At 41.7% G+C, this 20665-nt stretch overlaps 1 long non-coding RNA gene across 1 annotated transcript; it reads left to right on the forward strand.

Moving 5' to 3' along the window:
* Positions 1-13147: 13147 nt before the first annotated feature.
* On the forward strand, positions 13148-20376 carry LOC110800901 (uncharacterized). Its single transcript, XR_002536777.2, has 4 exons — positions 13148-13302; positions 15425-15485; positions 17554-17685; positions 19694-20376. It is a non-coding gene; the product is annotated as an uncharacterized lncRNA (long non-coding RNA).
* Positions 20377-20665: the final 289 nt, after the last annotated feature.

Below are 20665 nucleotides of genomic sequence, written 5' to 3' on the forward strand. Positions count from 1 at the left end.
GACACGTGGGGACTATACACTAAATAAGATATGGAAAAACAAATAGGAATATCCATTTATATTATATCGGACAATATTTTAAGGACGGAGGGAGTATAAAGTAGATACTAGTGTATCCTCTTCGACCCCCTAAGAATCAAGTCTGGCTTCACCTCTGTCACATTTAATGATGACTTAAGTTAACTAATTCCTTTACAAATAATTGACCTAAAAAATAATATTTTAACGGAAAGGTGCTAAGTTAAGACCGAGAGTAGTAACTAATAAGCCCCAAACTAAAAATTTAGAATATGATTCGAGCTGGGCCAGACTTTAGTGTAAAAACTCATGCTCAAACCCAAAAATTAGTATGAGTTTGTATGGGCCTGGTTTGGGTTTTGGGTCTAAAAATATATTTTTAAGGCTATCCAATCGTGATTTTTTTTTTGGTGTCGGACCAGACTATGATTCATCAAGTACCTTGACTCTGGTCTACTATACGATACAGCATCACTAAATGTTTGCGCGCCAAAACGAAATTTTAGTACGGGTTTTTCAGGCCAAAATGGGTTTCTTCCGATTTGTATGGTCCGGGCTCGGATTTTGGACTTAAAATGTGTATTTGGTACTACTCAAACTTGAATTTTTTTTCGTGTCGAATCAGGCCATAGTTGATCACGTCCCCTTATTCAAGTCTATTATACTAGTCTTTTATGGATTTTTAGAATGTGATGTGGGTAAAAATACCCTCGCATACGTGGCCCAATTGCCGCAAGACACGTGTCACTCCCTTACTGGCTGGCCGCCTATTGGGCTGCCACTTAGGAGTCGTCCATGTGCTCATGGGTGACTGGCCTAATTGTGCCAACCACTTTAAAGCCCATGGCCCATGTGTCACCATCTTACACACCAACCAATCATATGAGCTCACTTTAGGGTTTCTCCCAAAAGGGGGGGAACTATAAATATTCCCATTTCCCAAGAAATGGACACACAATTCTAGATAGAGAAACATTCTACTACTTACTTTAATGCTTTATGTTTATTAATTACATCTTCCTAAAAACCCGTGTCTTACTTAAGCATCGGAGGGAATATTCCTTCGGGAATATTCTTGTTTTGTAGGTACGCCGCCGACGTGGACTGGACTCGACACTACGTGGAACCTGATACCTCCTCGTCATCATCCAAGGAAAACTCCCACAACATTTGGCGCCGTCTGTGGGGAGGTAAGGTAACATTGTAGACGTCCAGCACTTCGGAGACGGACCCATCAGTCGAAAAGAAAATGACGAAACCACAATCAATGGTGATCGTCCTCCTCGAGGGAGGGATGACAGAAGCCACCAGTCTGTAGGGCAGGACGGCCGTCCTGAACCTCCTCCTGAGTCGCAACCTGAGCAGGTTCAAGTGGAAGATGAGACGGGTCAACCTTTGTTTCCTCCAGGCGGCCACTTGAGAGCTGATGCCGACACAGTTATGGAAGAGAACCCAGACTTGCCGGTGTCTGTTGGGCAGCTTAAAAATATCCTAGCTGGATTCAAGGCACACATGGACACCCTTCAAGATGAGATCAAGATTATCCGTTCTCAGTCTCAGGGGACGGGAATTCCATTCTTTAATGGACTCACTCGTTCTAATGTCTGGCGGCAAGACCAAGCGCGAAATGACGATCATGACAGACGCTTTGACAGAACCAGAACTTCCTTCCAGCCCATAGCTCCACGTCGGATTCTGCCAACTTCACGGCCTGAACCGTCCCGAAGAGTACCGATCATTCAGCTAGATAGGCCTCAAGAAACTGAGCTGTCAGATACAGGCTCCACTCCTGTCATGCAAGATTCACCCCTCGCTGCCCCTTCGCGCCGTCTCACCAGGAGTCATGTCAGCCGCGCGGACAGCGAGCGGCGTAGAACATCCCAGAAAAGAAGGCAAGATCCAATTTGCCATATTCAACAAGGGGTAGCCGGCATTATCCTTGATTACACTACCCCATTCTGTGCTGATATCATGAATGCTTCCAAGGAGCCTAAAGAAAAACCACCTGCTATTGACGCCTATGATGGCACGTCTGATCCTGATGTACACCACTTGGCCTATCGGCATCATATGTATGTCCAGGGGACTACTGATGCAACATGGTGCAAATACTTCCCGTCCACTCTGAAAGGAGTTGCCTCCAAATGGTTCGAGAAGTTGCCTGCGGGAACGATCAACACATATGCCGAATTGGAGATGTTATTTTCAGCAAGATTTATGGCTTACAAAGAAGAGAAAAAGACGAGCATGCATTTGGGTCGAATACAGCAAGGAAAAGACGAATCTTTGCGAAGCTATGTTCGACGTTTCAATTTGGAATCAGGACAGATTCCAGACCTGCCTGATGGGGTGGCGTTTGATAATTTCTTTAGGGGACTTAAGAAGGGGTCCTTTAAGTTCGATCTGGTGAAGAAGAGCGTGAGAACAATGGCTGATGCTTTGGACGAGGCCGAATCCTTTATTCATGCCACTGAAATCTGTTCAGTCCCCAAGGAGTCTAAGGGAGCAGAGATTGCAGACCACTCCCAGCGGAAGGACAAATCGGAGAAAAAGTCCAACCGTCCGAATGGGACGTGGGCCATTGAAAAGAAAGGATATCAAGCAAACGCCTCCCAAGGACAGAGGAGGGGACCCCCCTACGACAAAGAGAGGTTTGAGTATAACACTGAATTGTACACAATATTGCTGGACGTCAGTGATAGGTATGAGATTGATCGTCCGTTCCCAATGAAGTCGCCGGTGGAAACGCGGGACAACTCTCTCTACTGCAAATTCCACTGTGACGTGGGACATGAAACCAAAGATTGCAAGAGTTTGCGTAGGGCCCTTGATGGGTTAGCCGCCAAGGGATTCTTGAAGTCATATCTCAGCTCGAGTGCAGGAGGAAGTGGTAAAAAGTTCTACAAGAAAAGCAAGTCACCGTCATACCGACGTGATGACAATGACACTGATCCAGAGATTGTAGCCGTCATCTCAGGGGGTTTGGCCGCTGGGGGACCAACCATGAGAGGACAAAAAGACTATGCAAGCCGGTTGGGACAGGTCATGTTGTCTGGAAAAGCCCCAATTGACCATATCCCTAAAGTAGACATTTGTGAATCTGACAGGGGTAAGATCGCCACTCCACATGACGACCCCTTGGTCATTGAATTGAAGGTGGCAAACCTTAAGGTAAGGCGCATTCTAGTGGATACGGGGAGTTCGTCAGACATTATCAGCACAGCTTGTCTAAGTCGTCTTGAGCATGATCCGAAGACAATTGAGAAAATACATTATCCTATCAATGGATTCGGAGGCGGTATAATCGACCCCCAGGGGATAATCACCCTGCCCCTACGAGTTGGAGGCCGGCATCAAAGCAAGAACTTGAACGTCCGCTTTTTAATTGTGAAGGACCTCACTGCTTACAATATCATACTGGGTCGTCCAACTTTGAATCAGGCCAAGGCAGTGGTCGTCACTCATCTTATGCTCATGAAGTATGTTTGTGATAAAGGTCAGGTCGGCATAATTCATGGTGATCAACAGCTAGCAAGAGATTGTTATCTCACTACGCTAAGTCCCGAGGCTTGGGGGAAAACTGACGAAGCCAGAGCAAGCTCAAAAAGAAAACTAGATGAGATGGAAGAAAAAGTCAAGAAGGAGACCTTTACCATTGCCACAACTCATATGGAAACTAGGCGGCCTGAGCCGGTTGGTGGGCATTATGAGATCATCCTTGATGAAGCACGCCCAGACAGGACGGTGCTAGTAGGGGTCTCTCCTGACGACCAGCTTGGGGCACATTTAGTCACTCTTCTGAGGGAATTCCATGACATTTTTGCTTTTGCTGTGGAAGAGATGCCGGGCATCGATCCAAGCATAGCTGTACACAAGCTCAATGTAGATGAGTCCTTAAAACCTGTTCATCAGAAGAAGAGAAATCATGGGGAAGCAAGAAACAAAGCTGCAGCTGAAGAAGTGCAGAAGTTGTTGGAGGCTGGGTTCATTCGGCCAAGTCAATATCCAGATTGGGTGGCAAATGTAGGGTTGGTGCCGAAGCCCAATAAATCCTGGAGAATGTGTGTGGACTATACAGATCTAAACAAGGCTTGCCCAAAAGACAGCTTCCCTCTACCCAAGATAGACCGGTTGGTAGATTCAACGACTGGCCATGCTTTGATGTCTTTCATGGACGCATACTCGGGCTTTCACCAAATTCCTTTGTGGCCAGACGATCAGGAAAAGACGTCATTTGTTACTGAGCAAGGCCTATACTGTTACAAAGTGATGCCGTTCGGGTTAAAGAATGCTCCAGCCACATTTCAACCTCTAGTCAACACTTTCTTCTCTTGTCAGTTAGGACGGAACATCGAGGCTTACATTGATGATATGATAGTAAAAAGCAAGCAACGCGAAGAACACCTGGCTGACCTAAGAGAAACTTTTGTGACGCTCCGAAAATATCAGATGAGGTTGAATCCAAAGAAGTGTGTTTTTGGGGTAACGGCTGGGAAGTTCTTGGGATTCCTTATTGATGAAAGAGGGATCGAGGCCAATCCTGATAAAGTACAGGCGGTAATAGATATGACGTCGCCAAAATCAGTCAAGGAAGTCCAACGACTGACGGGATGTCTAGCGGCCCTGAGGCGGTTCTTATCAAGGGCAGGTGACAAGTGTCATTACTTCTTCGGCACAATCAAGAAAAAGAGCAAATTTGAATGGACTGAGGCGGCAGAAACTGCCTTCGTTCGATTAAAGGAACACCTCCACACCTTACCGCGGCTTATCAGTCCTCTTCAGGGGGAAACTTTGTATGCATATTTGGCCATTTCCGAATGGTCCTTGAGTGTTGTCTTGTTGACTGAAAGGGAAGGAGTGCAACTCCCCGTCTATTTTGTGAGCCATGACCTGCAAAACGCTGAATTAAGATATTCTCCAATTGAGAAGTTCGCACTTGCGCTGTTTATGGCCAGCAAGAAGCTGCGCCCTTATTTTCTGGCACACAAACCAGCCTTTGAAACAACCTCTTACTAAGCTAGACGCTGCTGGACGAATGCTGAAATGGGCAATTGAGCTAAATGCATTTGATATCTCATATGAGCCTCGAAAAGCTATCAAGGGACAAGCATTTGCTGATTTCATTGCAGAGATGACGAGGCCGAATTTTGAAAAGAATGTGGCGACTCACTGGACAGTCTATGTAGATGGCTCGTCAACCCAGAACGGGTGTGGAGCCGGCATAATATGTCAGTATCCTGAAGGAGACAAGTATGAGTATTCCATGAGATTCAACTTCCAAACATCCAACAATGAGGCAGAATATGAAGCTTTATTAGCCGGCATAAAAATGTGCAAAGCCGCTGGAGCTCAAGAGATACTTGCCTTCTCCGACTCTCAGCTCATTGTGAGCCAAGTAAATGGGGACTATGAGGCAAGGGACCCTAACATGATCAAATATATGCAATCTGTGCATCAAGAAATAGAACATCTAAAGAGCTTCGAAGCTAAGCAGATTCCCAGAACGGAGAACAATCAGGCCGATGCCCTGTCGAAACTAGCTAGCTCGGCTTCCTGTGATACTCCGCGTCACGTGTTTTGGGAAGTAAATGATAAGCGAAGTATTGAGCAAGAATTGTGCGCTCCTATAGTAGCTGTCCTGGATCGGTCGTCAACATGGATGGACCCTATCATTGCTTACAAAATGGACGGTACGCTTCCGGACGATTCAAGTCTGGCCGCCAAAATACAAAAGAAGAGTTCTTGGTTTGAATGGTGGAATGGAGTTTTGTACAAAAAGTCATTTTCTAGACCTCTCCTGCGGTGCGTCACTCCTGAGAAAGGAAAGGAAATTCTAGATGATTTGCACCAAGGATTATGTAGCTCCCACATTAGAGGACGAGCCCTGGCAGAGAAAGCTTTGCGAACTGGTTATTATTGGCCCACTTTGAGAGAAGACGCCCTAGCCATGGTGCAAAAATGTGACAAGTGCCAACGGTTTGCTCATCTCATCCACAGGCCGGCCCACCCACTTACTCCTATTATGAGTCCCATTCCGTTTGCCAAGTGGGGGATGGACCTGTTAGGGCCATATACAGCGGCCCCTGGAGGCCGGCGCTATGTGATAGTGGATGTTGATTACTTCACCAAGTGGGTTGAAGCAGAGGCTCTCAAGAATATAAAGACAAGTGATGTGAGGGCATTTATCTGGAAAAATATCATGACTCGCTTTGGAATACCTCAAGCTATCGTCTTTGATAATGGGCCTCAGTTTGAGACGCCTAAGCTGAAGGAGTGGTTAGCAGATCACGGCATAAATAGCTGCTTTGCCTCTGTGGGACGACCTCAAGCCAATGGCCAAGTCGAAGCTTTTAACAAAATCATCTCAGAGGGGATCAAGAAGAAACTAGATGAAGCCAAGGGTCTATGGGCCGATGAGTTACCAAACGTCTTATGGTCCATCCGCACCACGGCTAAGAACTCAACCGGCGAGACCCCATTCTTGTTAGCCTATGGAGCTGAGGCCGTATTACCCATAGAAATGTGTGAACCTACACTAAGGGTCATGTTATATGACGAGAATGCCAACTGGGAAATGATGAAGTTGGCCCTTGACTTTTTACCTGAAGTAAAAGGAAATGCAGCATTGAGGCAACAATTGTACAAGATAAGGATGGCGAGGGAGTACAACAAGAAAGTCTCCAAAAGGGTGCTCAAAGTAGGAGACTTTGTTCTCCGGAAAATGGAATCTGTGGGACGAGCCAATGAACAGGGTAAACTGACGCCCACTTGGGAGGGACCCTATGAGATCTATGACGAAGTCAGAGATGGAACCTATCGCATTCAGGACATGCAGGGCCGGCCAATTTTACGCACCTGGAATGCAGACAATTTCAAAAAATACTTTTTCTAGGGTGTATTCTGACTATCTTTTATTAAAGAATCTGTGATCTAGACAACGGCCGCTAATGGTCCTAATGGAGTAGTAGTCTCTCTTGTAACCGGCTAAATTCGCCTTACAAAGTATAAATAATACTACTCTTGCTTCGTCCTATTTATTACTCTCTACTAACTTATCTAACATATGCACGCAAAAAGCCTAATCGAATAAAGGCCTAAGAAGTGGCCCTAGATTAGCACAACATTGACAAGCCTAATTGTTTGAAGACTAAGAAGTGGCCCAGATTAGCATAAACATAGGCTGATCACCTATTAAATTCTAAAAACCATTCCCGAAAACACGAGCGTCTATTTATCTAAGGCAAATAGGTTCATTCCCTATATGCCGCGGCAACAAATGTGCCGCTTCACATTGACGACGGGGGCAAACCCCACATAAGTCATACGCTGCGGCATCAAACATGCCGCGCCCAATTTGCGACGGGGGAAAACCCCTCACAATTTGTCGTTTTCTTAAAAAACATGAAAATTTTCGAAGGCAAATAGGTTCATTCCCTATATGCCGCGGCAACAAACGTGCCGCTTCACATTGACGACGGGGGCAAACCCCCACATAAGTCATACGCTGCAGCATCAAACATGCCGCGCCCTATTTGCGACGGGGGCAAACCCCTCACAATTTTTCGTTTTCTTAAAAAACATGAAAATTTTCTAAGGCAAATAGGTTCATTCCCTATATGCCGCGGCAACAAACGTGCCGCTTCACATTGACGACGGGGGCAAACCCCCACATAAGTCATACGCTGCGGCATCAAACATGCCGCGCCCAATTTGCGACGGGGGCAAACCCCTCACAATTTGTCGTTTTCTTAAAACACGAGCGTCTATTTATCTAAGGCAAATAGGTTCATTCCCTATATGCCGCGGCAACAAACGTGCTGCTTCACATTGACGACGGGGGCAAACCCCCACATAAGTCATACGCTGCGGCATCAAACATGCCGCGCCCAATTTGCGACGGGGGCAAACCCCTCACAATTTGTCGTTTTCTTAAAAAACATGAAAATTTTCTAAGGCAAATAGGTTCATTCCCTATATGCCGCGGCAACAAACGTGCTGCTTCACATTGACGACGGGGGCAAACCCCATACAATTTATGGTTTTCTTAAAACAATGAATATTTTCTAAGGCAAGTAGGATTACTCCTACATGCCGAAACAAAAAGTAGTCCAATTGCGAGAAGCCGCACAATAATCCCCATACCCAAGTTCAGCGGCAATCATACTGATTGATTGACTTGCGTCAATCAATCAACTAAAATAAACTTGGGCATGGGAGTCTGGTTCAAAGACATGCAAACACCTGCTCTGGGGCATAAAATGGACGGCTAATCACACACGACATAAACAGAGAAGGCATTTAAAAGTCTAACAAGAAAAGGATAACATAAAAAGGTGACGAATCACCACTGGTCTGCGCTCAAAATGGCGCCAAATTCAACAAATAAAAAAAATTATCCAAACAAACGCCTAAGGCGTTGAAACACAAATAAAAAATTATTCATTACAGACGCTCTAGGCGCCATAAAAACTGATTTTGATTTTGATAAGGGGAAGTGGAGTTAGGACCCAGCGGGACGAGCAGCAGCAAAATGAGCGGAGGTCGACGTGCCCACACCATCTGGACCGTCGACAGCAGGCTTTGAGGTTGGCTGAGCTGAAGTCTCCTCCTCCTGAGCCGGTGAGTTCACCTCCTCACTTTCGGCGTCAGAATCCTCAAAAACGGGAGGAGAAAGACCTTGTTTCTCGGCCTCAATAATTGCACCCTGCTTTTGAATCTCCCGCTCAAACCAGGCGAATGAGAAGTCCTCCATACAGGCGTCCCAGGCACGGCGAGTTCTCTCCCTCACCTCCTCCGCAGCCAACTGGGCCTCGTCCTTGACCCGAGAAACCTCGGCCTGAGAAGCCGAGACCATCTCTTCAAGGCTGGCCACTTGCTGACGCAAGCCCGCAGCTTCCTTCACCATGGCTTCGGCCTCCTGGAGGAACGACTGGGAAGAAAGGGCTTCGGCATTAAGAGTCTCAATAGCAAGAACTTGTTCATTTATTTTGATCAAGCACTGCCTCTTGTCACTCCTCAGGACGGCCAGCTCCTTGCTCTGAGCTTCAATGGTCTCCTGCATCTCCAGCCGAACCTTCTCTACCGTCGCCATGGCATAGTCGCCGGCATCGGTAGCCTTATGCACCTGCCGCTGAAGCTGACTGGTGACGTCAGCTCGCCAGCGTTTAAAGCCTTCAGCCTTAATGAGCAGCTGTGGAAAAACACAAGTAAGAGGGGATAAAATTACTAAGTCAAAAGGGTGAAACAAAAAGTTGGACGCTTACATCCAAAAGGACCGCCTGCATAGCTCCAAACTACGCGTCCGCTACCGGAGGGAATTGGTCCACATATTCCTTCGGCACGGCCTTGATCACCGAAGAGATGATCTTAGCCTTATCCCGGGAAGAGAAGTGGCGGGACTGAGGAATATTGCGGACCTCTCCGTCCAATGTCGCCTGCCGACCAGAAGCTATACAAAGAAAAAGCAAGAGATTATGTAAGCCCTTAACCCAAAAACAACCAAGTCTAAAAGGATCCTGAGCATACCTAGATCGTCTCTGCCGCGGGGAGGAGGACGAGGTGCCTCAGGAGTCCGAGCCGCCTGAGCCCGTGGAGGATCGTCCTCACCATCGAGGATCTCCACCGGCGTAGGAGACGCCGCTCTCTTGCTGGGGCCGGCTCCGCCCCTGGTGTCCCCCCGCCTGGCGGAACCCTTAGGGGGAGGGTGTTGCCGTAACGGAGTTACAGCCATGGGGACAACCTCCACAGGAGAGTCCGCTGACTTCTCCGGCACGTCCTCCTTTTTGGGACGCCTAATCCCCGCCCTGACTTTAGGACGCTTCCCCGCTGCGGAAGCATCCCCCTCTTCGGCCTTGCGCTTTGAGCCGGTCGGACCCTTCTCACCCTTCTGCAAAAACAGAAACAGACACCATAAAGAAAATGCCGAACTAACATACCAACATCAATAAAAACGAACTAACTTACTTTCGCCGGGGCACCTCCGCCGAGTCCTCTTAGCTTCTGGTCAACCATCTGGGTTAACCACTCCTTGGTGTTAATAACCCCCTTCTCTTGCGGCGGATGCTTGGACATGGCGACGGCTGCAAAAGGAGATTTTATAGAAGTCAGTAAGCAAGTAATATCCAATACAAAAGGCAGTAATCCGAGGTACCTTGGTCCAACCCATGGTCCAGACCGGCCGCTGCCAGAAACACGGAGTCCCTGAGCTGAGAACACGACGGAAGCAAGGATAGGGGAATGTTCAAGTTCTTGGCCTGGGCCGTCACAACCTCAGCCTGGAAATGGACCGTGATCTGGTCCCATTCCTGCGCCGTTAAGGCCGGCAACTCCTCGTTCCCTCCTGAAAACGAGGATTCAGCTGCCAACGGCTAAACTTTAGTTCTGCCTCCTCGTCGGCGGTCCACATCACCACCCACCTCATTCTCCAGAAGTGATGTTTTGACGGCTTGTCAAAAGTGGTGGCATACTCCCCTTTGTTAGCCAACTGGAACCAACCTTCGGCCCCTTTCACTTTCTGAAAACGCACCAGTCTAAGAAATGCGTTGAAAGACGGCTTCAGGCCCAACAGCTCACATTTGGCGACGTACCCAAGTACGTTCGTCCAAGAGTTGGGGGACAATTGGCAGATGCCAATGCCGAACCCATCAAACCTCCTCCACAAAAGGGTGGACTGGAAAGCGTAGTCCACTCTTAAAGGCTCCAGCATATATAGGGAACTCGCCTGTGCCCACGTCAAAAATAGTGGACGCCTCACTTTCGGAAAATCTCATTTCATAGCCCGGGCCGGTATTCATACCAGCGGCATAATTTTCTTTATGCCTCTCCAGCCATTTAAGCCACTTCGGGTCAGCCCCAATATGACCCGCATCGATCTGAGCATTCTCACCCTGGACGCCCCCAGCAACAACCTGGGGCACTCCAGCCACCTCTTCTCCAGCTTCTTCACCCACAGCCTCGCCGCCGCTCTCATCTGGCTCCGACTCATCGAACGAAACGGCAGGCTGTTCTGATGGACCAGCTTCCATCTCTTCCATCCAAAACTCGTCAAAGAAAGTACCTCCTTAACGAGCACTACTAGCCTCACCTGGGGGAGTCCGACTTATTTCCCCCGCCGGCACCTTGATGGATCTCCCTCCTGAGAAAGAAGGGTCCATCTGCTGACCTCTAAGCCGCAAGTCAGCAATGTTTGCCGTCTTTTTGTCCTCGCCATCGTGCCCTGCATAAAGACGCAATGGGAGGCCGAACTTAACGACGGGCTTAAAAGGAAACAATGAGGGATATTGGTGCGGCGCAGATCAGACCACCAAATCCAGGAGCTCCAACCTTAACGGCTCGAGAAACATAGGCCATTGTTCCAAAAAGAAAAATAGACGATGCCAACACTGACAAAAAAAAACAATACAAAAATAACTTATTGAAATCAGGCCCTTACCTCAAAAAATAACGGAGATGATGGCGTCACAGGTGAGCGTCGCGAAAAGAAGACGAAAGGCTTGTCCGGTCTTTCCTTCGTCTTAAGAATGGGCCGAATCGAAGAAAGCGCCAAGAATCTCTGTAAAATCTCTCTCTAGAAAAGCACAGAGGTGAATTTTGGAAAGTGAAAAATGAAAATTTTACCCCCCTTCGCATATATATAGGGAGGGCAGAATGGGAAAGGTCGCCACGGGGCGCACTCTCCTCGGTTCGAAAACGCCCAATCAGGAGATCAGGGGTCAAGGAAGGGCACCAAGCCAACCGTCTTACCGTAATACCCTTCTTGAGGGGCAAATGATGTGGGTAAAAATACCCTCGCATACGTGGCCCAATTGCCGCAAGACACGTGGCACTCCCTTACTGGCTGGCCGCCTATTGGGCTGCCACTTAGGAGTCGTCCATGTGCTCATGGGTGACTGGCCTAATTGTGCCAACCACTTTAAAGCCATGGCCCATAGGGAGTTATGATGGTGACACATGTCACCATCTTACACACCAACCAATCATATGAGCTCACTTTAGGGTTTCCCCCAAAAGGGGGGGAAATATAAATATTCCCATTTCCCAAGAAATGGACACACAATTCTAGATAGAGAAACATTCTTCTACTTACTTTAATGCTTTATGTTTATTAATTACATATATCTTCCTAAAAACCCGTGTCTTACTTAAGCATCAGAGGGAATATTCCTTCGGGAATATTCTTGTTTTGTAGGTACGCCGCCGACGTGGACTGGACTCGACACTACGTGGAACCTGATACCTCCTCGTCATCATCCAAGGAAAAACTCCCACAACAGAATGCATGTAGGCCGATATTGATAAATTAATATTTACTATCGTAAAATAATTACCTCTTTTTTTTTCTTCTTTTGAAAGCATCTTAACCAATTTCTTAATACCTATTTCAAGACTTAGTAACTAATCGAATAGTTAAGAAAATGGTATGAAAGATCTATAGCAACAAAAGGCGTAAGTTGAAAACTTAAAACCGAAACGATAGATTGAGATCCACCAAATTTGTTGAGACAATTATGCATGATCATAGTTTGAAAACTAACGCAAATAATGCATAAGTTGAAAACTTAAAAACGAAACGATAATAATTCCGTAATTAACTAATATTCTCACCAATTTTTTTTAATAATTTAACGTAATTATAAGAGATTGATTATCAACTTAAAGTCTTAAACACTCTCTTTTGCCTTTTATATTGACTTTTAGGCTTTATTTGGTTGGGAGGAATTGAAAGGAAAAGAAAAGAAAGGAAAGGTAAAATAAGGTTTCCTGTATTTGGTTCAAATAATTATATGGAAAGTGGAAGGAAAGGAAGGGAATTGGAAGGAAAGTTCCTTTATAAAATTTTCACTTTTCTTTCCTCCCAAAATTGGAGAAATTTGGAAGGAAAGAGAAAATTAAATACTGTCATTTATATTTTCTTTCTCTTCCCTTCCTTTCTTTCCCTTAAACCAAAAACAAGAAAATAAAATCTCTTTTCCTTTATTAATAATGAACCAAATAGGGTCTTATAATTAATGGAGTAGTAATTTAAACTTTGTAATTAATAGTGGCATTCATTAATTAAATTGTGAATTAATTAAGAGTATTATTCTTTTTTCTTAGGGGACACCAAAAATGTGATTACGAAATTACCCTCACCCCTTTCCTTTCCTGATATGACATCACTAAATGTTTCGCGCGCCACTATACCGCAACGTAGCGCGAAGACGTTTGTCAGTTTTGGTGTTCCCGACAGTTTCTAATCTCCGCCATTATCGCCACCGTACTGATCTTCAATCAAATTAACCCGAGGTACTGATCTTCTTCCACTTTCTCCTTTTCTTTCTTTGATTAAGAAACAGAAACTTGTTTAGATTTTGATTTTATGCTTTTTGTGGATCATACTTATGAGTTTAAGCCTTGAATTGAAGGGAAATTTATATAAATTGTTTTAGGGTTATATAGGAGATAGAGTTTACAGTAAAGTCTGTGAATTTACCTACTAATTGAAGAGATTAAAAGTTGTGAATCACGCGAAACTAATTTATGTCCGGAAAAATCAATTATCTAAACAATTTATTGAAGTGATTTTCATGATTTGATAATAGTTGAGTAATGTTATTAGTTTTCAGTGACTAATTTTCCCGATTTGATGCAATCTGGTTATCATTAATTTTATTGAAGAATTAGTAAGATTTTGAATGCGATTAGATAGTGCTTCACATTCTTTGTTGAAATTGCTGGTGAATTAGTTTGTTTATGTGTCAACCCTTTTGTATGCGTTTTTTTCTTCTAGAAGTGTTTTTTTAGGGCCAAGGAAAACTATAAGGGGGTGTTTGGTTCACACGGGTTAACGAGAATGAATCGAAGAAAGGGAAAGCTGAAAAGGAAAATAGGGTAAAGGAAATGACAAAAAACACTAAAAAAAACAATCATAAAGGGAATCATACAAGTTCATTCTCATACCCTTTTCTGAAGACCCCAACCAAACACCTCCTAAGTGTTAATATTCAAGGAATTGTGTATATCTTTATATGTCGATGTCTTGACGACCAATAGCTGAAGTTTGATTAGCAAAGATGCCTTCCAATAATTGAGGGACTACCCTTCAATGTCAAGCTATGATTGTAGTTTCTATTTGGTCTAATATTGGGTCTTTGTTACTTTGCTTCCAAATGGGATGCCATCTCTAGATCCTCTGTTCATTAAACTCTTTGGTTAGTAAGTTGTTGTAGTTGGTTTTGATCCATTTAATGGTTGTGATGGCTGTAGTAGGAGGGTTGGTTACATATTGGTAAACTTTATTTTGACGTGGTTAAGAAAATCCAAGATTGAACGTAGAGTTTATTTTTAACAATTTTTGTATCCCATTTGGCGCTGCAAATCTGCAATGGTATATGATTGTGGTGGTAATTGGAATGATTTTGGTTGTAAATTATACGCCATCGAAGTACCTCAAATTACTATGGTGGTCTATTAGTTGTGTTAATGATTTGCATGTGTAGAGTTTGGTAACTCTGTGGGGGTGAGATATTATTGCTCAAACGGAGAAGAGTGTGTAATAGATTGGACCTGTATATTGTTTAATCACTGATTTAAGTAAGTAAGATTAGATCGGAGCCAATAGTATTTTTAATAGTTGATGCAATTAAATCATCAATTATGGAATACAACTTAGGCAGAAAGAGTAAATGGAAACAACTGAATAATCAACATGCTTCATCTTTCTATATACTCCTCTATTTATAGACTAACAAACTACCCTCTTTTTGTTGCTTTGAGCTATCCCTAACAGCATTATTATGACACTTCCTAATGTGCCATTCCTCTCTACGGGCTATACCCGATACATTACAGGGTGTTTAAAGTTTCACAAGGACAATGTACTAGTGTAGTACTTAGGCTTATGTAGTCTAAAGGTCATCATAAATATATCTTGCAGATAATCGATCAGATACAGAGGCATGCAGTAACTCGCATAATAGATTTTTGGTTTCATTTTTTGTTGTGTGTAAATGATTCATGACTCAAGATTTAGTAAGTCCCCATCATGCATTTTTCTGGTTTATTAATGTCAGCAAATAATGAACTTGAGGAACATAGATCTATCAATTAAGACTACGAAATCTGGATAGCTAAAGCATTATACACATGTGGATAAATTCTTAAATTTAACACCTGATTTTATGTCCTTTATTACAATTTAGAAGCATGCATTAGTAGCGCTAATCGATGCAGTTAGTTAAATATTTAATACATATTTCTTAGATGGGAAGGAAAAAAGTAGTTTGGTCCTTATTTCTTATTAGTATGATACAAAATGCAAAGTGGTTAGTCTTCTTTTGAGTTAAATGAATTACTTGTTTCATATGATGTATTTCTCCATGGAAACTTTTTTTTGATCTAATGATGAATGGATCTTCTTTATTAATAGGTGTTGGGCATGCTTATTAACTTCATCAGAAAATGTTTGCGGCAACCTATGAAGTATCCTAGTAAGTCTGTGTTTTAACCATATCATCCATGTTGAAGCTTAGTATCTGTCCTAGTAAATATAACTCTTGTCATCTTTTGAGATTATTATGATTTAACTAGCTAAGACTTATATTTTAGCTCGTGAAGGTTCTTAATATATGCTTTTAAAAACGAAAAAAAATCTTAGATACAACTAAGGAAGAAAATTAGGTTAGAAATTTTCTATACATTATAATGGCGGAGGCCGTTGCTTTCATTAACTTGACATATTTCTGATTCCGCCTCTGACCACATGCAATACATGTATGGTTTCCCTTTTTGGTGGGTAGAAGCCTAAATTGTAGGATATATATCTTGCTCCACTCGCACATGGAACCTTGTAAAGTTGTATTATTGATGGCTAAAACCTTTTAAAATGGTTGGATGTAATGCTCATTTTTAGTTTATAGGACAAATTCGTGTCAGCTGTAATGTTTGAGGGTTGATGGATGTAGTGCTTGTTAATTATTTTGGTGAAAACACAAGAATTTTACTTTCTTTATTGATACTATTAGCTTCAATGGAATTCATTTTTAAGAATTCCAATGCAATATCCTCCTCCCATAAGAATGTTTTTTTAGGGGGGGAGATGGCACACCATGCTTATCTCTGCTTATTTCCAGTGTTAGGACCTTATATTTTTTCAAACAAATGAGTGGTTATGCCTTAATTCCTGAAGAGGGTGTGTAGATATTGAAAAAAGAAGTGAAATACCACAAAGAAAAATGGAGTATAACTACGGAAGTTACTGAACACACATCAATATCATAGTTGGATTTTTGAAATGATGAAAACTACAAAAGTTACCCTCAACATACTAAATACTGTTCCAAAAGGCCAAAACACCTCTCTAAGGAATATTGGGATCCCTTGTTCTGCAAGCAATCAGAGGTGTTCGTTGAAGAAGAAAAAGGATATTAGGCATTAGTCAGGCAACACCACCACTTAATCACAATACCCATCTATCAAAATAGTTTCCCTAAAAAACTAGAGGCACACTAATGCATCTGTCATCTATCTTGTTCCTTTTCGTTCATTTATCTAGTTTCTTGTTTTGATGTAACTTCATGAATGATTTAGCAGAGTGGGGGTGTGAGGGGGGGGGGGGGGGGGGGGACCCATTGTCCATTTAGCTAGAACAACACGTTCAGAGATACGATTCATATGCAGGAATTTAGAGCGTTTTTAAGCTGTATGATCAATGAATTATGGCTACATAAAAGTAAAAACCATGTATATACTGCAAGACCTGTATATGCTTTCACGCCTTTCAGCATACTTTATGTTAAATGGTCTTAGAATCTTAGGAGCAAAAAATTTATGCTTGTGGCAGGAATATATAAATGTTTTTTTTTTAGATTGAAGTCATATGAGAATCATTTATAAATTTTTATTTCTCATTTCTTGCCTTCAGTGACCGAGGATCTAAATGGGGGGACCCATTGTCCATTTAGCTAGAACAACACGTTCAGAGATACGATTCATATGCAGGAATTTAGAGCGTTTTTAAGCTGTATGATCAATGAATTATGGCTACATAAAAGTAAAAACCATGTATATACTGCAAGACCTGTATATGCTTTCACGCCTTTCAGCATACTTTATGTTAAATGGTCTTAGAATCTTAGGAGCAAAAAATTTATGCTTGTGGCAGGAATATATAAATGTTTTTTTTTTAGATTGAAGTCATATGAGAATCATTTATAAATTTTTATTTCTCATTTCTTGCCTTCAGTGACCGAGGATCTAAATGTGTTTGCATGAGCATTCAATATATATGTGTATATGTGTAACTATTTCTTATTTTACGGCTATCCGATTAAATTTCATGCAGTAATTTTTTTTGAAGGGGCTGATATTGCAAAATGTTCTTCTAGTTGTCGTCTGTTTCAAGTCCATGCATTCAGAATCAGTATTTCAAACTGAACGGGACATGCGTCATATCACCTGTAGTATCTACGAATCTAACACAAGCATTTGGATGTTTAGAAACACAATCTAGATTGCAGTTTATGTGTGTTTAATTTTTGTTTCTCATTTGTTCTTCAGAGGCGGAGATCACCCAGTAGTGCTGGCAGAATAAATGAAGCCCAACATACAAAGCAAGATAGTATGGGAAGCATTCTCTAAAAACGACTCAGATCCTCGATCAACTAGCATTTGAATTTATTGTAATGCCAGGTAAGCCATGCCATGAATAAAAAGATATACTTAATTCATTAGTTCATTGTGCTGGTCTAATTTTTTATTACTTACGGATTTTAGTAAAAAGATTTACTTTCATATGCTGGATTCTCTTGGGGAAATGATGGATTCTCTTAATTTTTCCTACGTTGAACGATGTTGATGTGGAGCATGAACTTTGCCGCCCAATCTTTATCTTCCCATGTTTACCTAATTCCCCTTATACTTTGATCTGTTGCACGATGTAGGGGGGGTCAATGGATCAAAAATTTGACGTTTGTTAGTTTGGGAGGCATGTTATCGCCAAAATTTCCCGTTATCAACTAATGATCAAATAAACTTTTGTCAAAGGAAATGGTTTTGTTAAGTTTGTCAGTTTGGTAGTAGCTAGCATGCATGTAAAAAACAGCTTGCTTCTAATGTGGAATGAAATCTAGCTTACCAATAAGATAAAACTAGTGTTCGTCTCTAAAGATGGCTAAGATCTCATAGTTTAATTGCATCAGGGGATGATTTTTATTTGCCTTTGTCATAGACATGCAATTGAAGTGTTATCTAGAATGACTTCGTGCTTGTTGCAATCGTTGGTTCTAAAAGTACTTATGTTATGCATATGATAAAAACAAAAATGACTGATTAGTCTCTTAATTTGATGGAATTGACACACATCAATATCATATACGGAGCGTTTTCATATGAGTTCCTAATTCTGAGCTGGAAAAATTATAAAAAACAAACAAGCGATTAAAATACCTTAGGGATCAAAGGTACGAAGTATCTCTAAACTTTTAGAAAAATACCTTTTACCATAGGAATACCGGAAAAAAAAAACGTTCCAAAAGATTTAACAACCCTTTGATCTTTTTCAAATCTTTTATTACCAATTCAGGGTAGATCCTTCTATAAACCATGACTTGGTGTGATTCATTTCCTTTAATGGGATGAAGGTACAAAGTATCTCTAAACTTTTAGGAAAATATGGAGTATCCTTTTGACGTAGGAATGCGTTATAAAAATTTCACTAGAATCAACAACCCTATAATCGTTTTTTAAATCTTATATTACCAATTCAGGGGAGATCTTCTTCCATAAAACATGATTTGGTCTGATTCATTTCCTTTAATATGTAGGAACACCATGATTTTCTTGAACAACTAATATTAAAATATAATTAATTAGATATAAAACATAGGTAACCCTAGTTCCCAGCCTCCTAAACTCTATAAAAAGAGGCTTTGATCCCTTGTTCTCCATTCACCAAGCTACAAACATTGTCATACATACCCTCATCAGGTTAGGTGAGAGTAAAGCTTTCTGAAGGGTTTAAGAGAGAAAAAAAAAGGTGAGAGATCGCCTTCCAACGATGAGGAAGAGAAAAAGAAAGATCTATAATGGGATTCAAACTGTTCCATTTCCATCAAATTAGTAAATTACCCGATATAGGTAATGGCATTATCCAATACTGTTGTTGTGAACTTTTTTTTTTTTGTTTATTTCAGGTTTACATAAAATTTTGATTGCAGGGATGAATTTGCATATGATTTTCTTTTAGGCTCCGTTTGGTAGGGCGTAAACGTTTTTATGGAAAACGATTTTCCACTTTTCAATCATTTTACGTTGTTTGTTTGGGTAAAGAATGGAATTTTTTTTCCAAAACTCCTTCAAATGTGGAAAACCCTTTTCCATTTGAAAGGGAGGGAAACCATTTTCCTTTTTTCTTCCTTACCTTCCTCTCTTTTCTTCCCCTCAATCTTCACCATCTTCTTCAATTTTCTTTCAAGCTACCAAACAAAGGAAAACTAGTTTGGAATTGTGTTTTCCCTTGAAAAATAAATTAAAATGAAAACGTTTTACGCCCTACTAAACGGAGCCTTAGACGTATAAATATAACTATTCTAATTCAGTGAATTAGTATATAATGTACATTGTTTTCGTTGTGTTTATTATATTGATCTTATGTGTGATTCTGATGCAATGATGAAATTTTTTGTACCCATTTTGACAGGATGGAGCTAAAGAAATGCAGTAATCACAGTGTTGAAGAAGATGAAACTATCAAGACATAGATCTTCTACGCCTGTCATTTTCTGGGTTTTTAAAGCTCTCTTCCATCAACTTTTATTTTTAAATGTTTCTATTCTAATGCACTTCCATTGCTTGGAAATGCTTTACCAACTCCATCGCCTCAACATCAAGAGTACTACCAAGCTAGGCTGATTTTTATCCCCTTGACATGCTGCAACGAGCTCGGAGGTGGAGTTGGGTTATCTAACGAAAGCGCACTCGGTGGTGGAGAATTCATGACTTCGAGTATTTTGGGGATGTCTCTATCAATGTGAGACCGCGCATAAGATAAAATATTGGAAATTGAATATCACCATTCAAGTCATTTAGGGTAATAATCACGGTAAAGCACAACCTAAGGGCACTAACACTGTGAATTGCTCGAAAGAGTTTTTATCCCCTACTAAGATGATTTATGCTCTTGCTCATCTGATATGAGTTTTTTATGTTTCATATGGCATTCATTTGTATTTTATTAGCGATCTTGAAGTAATATGATGAATGTTATCATTAGTTTTAGACCCTTGTGTATGCTTTGTGCTCGATCTTATACTACCTCAACTTTGTTGTATCTGAGTATAATGCGAATTTCACTAATTTCCAAGACGTTTTTGGTATTCTTAATTAATTTATAAATATGAAAAAAATAAGTTGACATTTATATATTAATCTCATCATCAGAGAAAACATTTATTGATCAATGAAAATTTAGATTTTATTTATACTTCTAATAATGCAATCACTGTAAAGTCTTGAAATTAAGGAGTGGATTTTTGGAGGAAAACTACTTGGTCCCTTTAGTAGATTTTCCTTTATTTAGTACTATAAATATGGATATAGATGAAAGGATGAATTTTGTTTAACTTATTTCCACTTGTTTTGGGAAAAATAAGTTTAGATAAGATAAGTTCCA

This window comes from Spinacia oleracea, chromosome 6 (assembly GCF_020520425.1).
Source record: "Spinacia oleracea cultivar Varoflay chromosome 6, BTI_SOV_V1, whole genome shotgun sequence".
Taxonomy (NCBI): domain Eukaryota; kingdom Viridiplantae; phylum Streptophyta; class Magnoliopsida; order Caryophyllales; family Amaranthaceae; genus Spinacia; species Spinacia oleracea.